The following is a 4,517-nucleotide window of genomic DNA, read 5'->3' as shown; positions in this document are numbered from 1 at the left end:
TACCAGAACTGTGTCCTTGACAATTGCACTAAGAAGTCTTTGCCAAAATCAGGTGCTCAGTGCAGTAGTTAAAAACTTAAAAGTTGTACCACCTCTGGTGCAAGATTAGGGACCCATAGCCTCAGAGAAGAAAATAGAGAGTACTCAGAGAAGGCCTTGAATAATAGGCAGGCTGTTTGTGTATGTTTCGACGGTAAGCTTGCTGACACCAAATGTAGTTACCTAAGTGTAGTTACAGGATTAGAGCTACGCTCGTGGTGTCCCGTCTACCCAGCACTCTTTGTCACATAATGCTTTGAAACTACTGACGGTCTTGGCCGCCACCACCTTCTCACTTAACTTGTTCCAACCGTGTACCACTCTGTATGCGAAAGGAAATTTTTTTATATTTCTTTGGCATCTTTGTTTAGTTAGTTTAAATCTATGACCTTTTGTTCTTGAAGTTCCAGGTCTCGGGAAATCTTCCCTATCGATTTTATCAATTCCTGTTACTATTTTGTACATAGTGATTTTATCACCTCTTTTTGTTGTCTTCTAGTTTTGGCATATATAATGCCTCTGACCTCTCCACATAGCTCTTGCCCTTTAGTTCTGGGAGCCACTTAGTAGCATGTCTTTGCACCTTTTCCAGTTTGTTGATGTGCTTCTTAAGATATGGGCACCACACAACCGCTGCATATTCTAGCCTTGGCCGAACAAAACTCGTGAACAATTTCTTTAGTATTTCGCCATCCATGTATTTAAACAAAATTCTGAAGTTAGAAAGCGTGGCATAGGCTCCTCACACAACGTTCTTTATGTGGGCCTCAAGTGATAGTTTTCTATCTAGAATCAACCCTAGACCTCTTTCTTTTATCAGAATTATATAAAGATTTCTCACATAATTTGTAGGTTGTGTGGGATCTATGTTCTATTCCACATTCCATAACATGGCATTTATTCACATTAAATTTCATTTGCCAAGTGGTGCTCCATATATTTATTTTGTCCAGGTTTTCTTGAAGGGCATGACAATCATCTAAATTTCTTATCCATCCCATTATCTTAGCATCATCAGCAAACATGTTTATATAATTCTGTATTCCAACTGGTAGATCATTTATGTAGACAATGAACATTTCTGGTGCATGTACTGTGGTACTCCACTTGTGACACTTCTCCAGTCCGATTGCCTCTGATTACTGCCCTCATTTTTCTATCAGTCAGAAAATTTTTCATCCATGTTAGAAGCTTACCTGTCACCCATCCAAAATTTTCTAGTTTCCAGAACAACCTCTTATGTGGAACTCTGTCGAAAGCCTTTTTTATGTCTAGATAGATGCAGTCGACCCAACTACCTTTTTCCTTTAAAATCTCTGTGGCTCAATCATAGAAACTGAGTAAATTCGATACACAGGATCTTCCAGATCGAAAACAATACTGTCTGTGTGATATTATATAATTTCTCTCCAGGTGTTCTACCCATTTAGTTTTTATTATTTTTTTTTTTCAATCTTTTCACTGTTACACTTGTCAATGATTCAGGTCTATAACTGAGAGAGGTGGGGTCTTCCCTGTTGCCACTTTTGTAGATTGGAACTATGTTAGCCTTTTTCCACATGTTTGCTATGACTCCTGTACACAGGGATGCCTGAAAGATCAGGTGAAGTGGAAGGCTGAGCTCAGATGCACATTCTCTCAGAACCCATGGTGAAACTCCATCTGGACCAACTGCTTTGTTCTTACTTAGCTACTTTAGCATATTTTCCACTTCATCTCTAGACACCTCTATACGCTCTATGATGTTCTCAGAAATTCTTATTGTGTCTGGTTCTCTTAAGATTTCATTTTGTATAAACACACTTTGGAACTTTTGGTTTAATGTTTCAGACATTGCATTATCATTTTCTGTGAATCTGTTTCCTATTTTCAACCTCTGGATATTATCCTTTACCTGCAATTTGTTGTTTATGAATTTCTAGAATAGGCCCAGTTCTGTTTTACATTTATCCATTATCCCTTTTTAAAAATTTCTTTCTGCCTCTTCCCTTACTGCTGTATAGTTGTTTCTCGCATCTTTGTATCGCTGGTATGATTGGGGGTTTGGCTTCTTTCTATTTTGATACCTGCTTGATGGGGTTCTGCTCTTCTACCCCCCAAGCCCGGCCCGAGGCCAGGCTCGACTTGTGAGAGTTTGGTCCACCAGGCTGTTGCTTGGAGCGGCCCGCAGGGCCACATACCCACCACAGCCCGGCTGATCCGGAACTTCTCTTAGAAAACAGTCCAGTTTTCTCCTGAAGATGTCCACGGTTGTTCCGGCAATATTTCTTATAGTCGCTGGGAGGACGTTGAACAACCGCGGACCTCTGATGTTTATACAGTGCTCTCTGATTGTGCCTGTGGCACCTCTGCTCTTCACTGGTTCAATCTTGCATTTTTTTCCATATCGTTCACGCCAGTACGTTGTTATTTTACTGTGTAGATTTGGGACCTGGCCCTCCAGTATCTTCCATGTGTATATTATTTGGTATCTCTCTCGTCTCCTTTCTAGAGAGTACATTTGGAGAGCTTTGAGACGATCCCAATAATTTAGGTGTTTTATCTCGTCTATGCGTGCCGTATATGTTCTCTGTATTCCCTCTATTTCAGCAATCTCTCCTGCTCTGAAGGGGGAAGTGAATACTGAACAGTACTCGAGACGGGACAACATAAGTGACTTGAAGAGTACAACCATTGTGATGGGATCCCTGGATTTGAAAGTTCTCATAATCCATCCGATCATTTTTCTGGCCGACGCAATATTTGCTTGGTTATGCTCCCTAAACGTTAGATCGTCGGACATCATTATTCCCAAATCCTTGACATGCTGTTTTTCTACTATGGGAAGATTCGATTGTGTTTTGTACCCTGTATTATGTTTCAGATCCTCATTTTTGCCGTACCTGAGTACCTGAAATTTATCACTGTTAAACATCATGTTATTTTCTGCTGCCCAATCGAAAACTTTGTTGACATCTGCTTGTAGTTTTTCAATGTCTTTCATTCCATGTTTGTGTCTTTTGGTCTGTGGCCCTCTCTCAATTTCTGTTGAACCAATCCTGTTTTCTGGCCCTGCATCTCTGTTTTGGTATGAATGTTTGTGTGCCTTCATTGTATATTTTGCAAAATTTGGCATACATTTAATTTACTTCCCTGTCTAGCAACAAGTCTGCCTAATTACTTATTAAAAAAAATTTGAAGTTCCCCATAGTGACCTCTCTCTCTTGAAATCAAGTTTATCAACTGTTTCAATGTCCCCATTTTCTGTGTGTGTGTGTTTGGAGGCTAAGCTTGCTGATACCATGTGTGTGTGTGTTTGGAGGCTAAGCTTGCTGATACCATGTGTGTGTGTGTTTGGAGGCTAAGCTTGCTGATACCATGTGTGTGTGTGTTTGGAGGCTAAGCTTGCTGATACCATGTGTGTGTGTGTGTGTGTGTTTGGAGGCTAAGCTTGCTGATACCGTTTGTGTGTGTGTGTGTGTGTTTAGAGGCTAAGCTTGATGATACCATGTGTGTATTTGGAGGCTAAGCTTGCTGATACCATGTGTGTGTGTGTGTGTTTGGAGGCTAAGCTTGCTGATACCGTGTGTGTGTGTGTGTGTTTGGAGGCTAAGCTTGCTGATACCATGTGTGTGTGTGTGTTTGGAGGCTAAGCTTGCTGATACCATGTGTGTGTGTGTGTTTGGAGGCTAAGCTTGCTGATACCATGTGTGTGTGTGTGTTTGGAGGCTAAGCTTGCTGATACCATGTGTGTGTGTGTGTTTGGAGGCTAAGTTTGCTAACACCGTGTGTGTACTCACCTGTTTAAATAATAATAGGGGTGTGTACCACCTCTGGTGCAATTGTAGGGACCCACAGCCTTGAAGAAAATAGAGTATTCAGAGAAGACCTTGTGGATTCTCACTGAACACTAATCTTTTCTTCTCCTATCACCCTTCTTATTTTGTTTTATGCTGTATTCTATTATATATCATATAAATACATAGCCAAATGGCAATATTTATTATGTCTATACAAAAAGAAGACATCCACTTTATTTTTTTTCTCTCCTTTGTTTCTATGTGGATTTTGTTGTGACTAATGATTCTCCTCCTTCCCATCAACAGGTCTTCCTCACTGGGCTTGCTCGGCTTTTGTGTTACTGTGAGGGTGCCATCATCGTTTACCCTTCAAGACTGACTCATGCTGGCATTGCATTTGTGGACTTCCCTTCACAGTAAACAGTCCTTCTCCATATGGTGATTGTCCAGGGCAAGCAGGGTGTGACTGCCATCTTGGAGAAGCAGGGTCTTTTAATATGAAGAATCTTCCGTCTTCTCTACTTACGCCAGCTTGTGCCGGCCTTGCATTCTTGTTACTTCATGGCCCTTGGGCCTTTTTTATTTATTTTACATAATAAATTTTTTTATTAATACCCGTGTTTCACAAGAGATCCTTAACATTTTAAGCACCAATTGTATTGACTAATGTACGTCTTGTAACCTTTAAGACATAAATAG

The 4,517-nt window shown here is 40.5% G+C and overlaps 1 long non-coding RNA gene across 2 annotated transcripts in view; it reads left to right on the top strand.

The window, feature by feature from the left end:
• The window catches only part of LOC138361456 (uncharacterized), a 7,414-nt gene extending 3,135 nt beyond the window's left edge, over positions 1 to 4,279 (top strand). For both annotated transcript variants that reach the window (XR_011226968.1, XR_011226967.1), the window contains one exon: positions 4,125 to 4,279. This is a non-coding gene — a long non-coding RNA (uncharacterized lncRNA). The remainder of the gene's footprint in view (positions 1 to 4,124) is intronic.
• The last annotated feature ends 238 nt before the right edge of the window (positions 4,280 to 4,517 follow it).

The sequence above is a fragment of the Procambarus clarkii genome, unplaced genomic scaffold (assembly GCF_040958095.1).
Source record: "Procambarus clarkii isolate CNS0578487 unplaced genomic scaffold, FALCON_Pclarkii_2.0 HiC_scaffold_401, whole genome shotgun sequence".
Taxonomy (NCBI): domain Eukaryota; kingdom Metazoa; phylum Arthropoda; class Malacostraca; order Decapoda; family Cambaridae; genus Procambarus; species Procambarus clarkii.
This window is presented reverse-complemented; position numbering and strand designations above follow the sequence as displayed.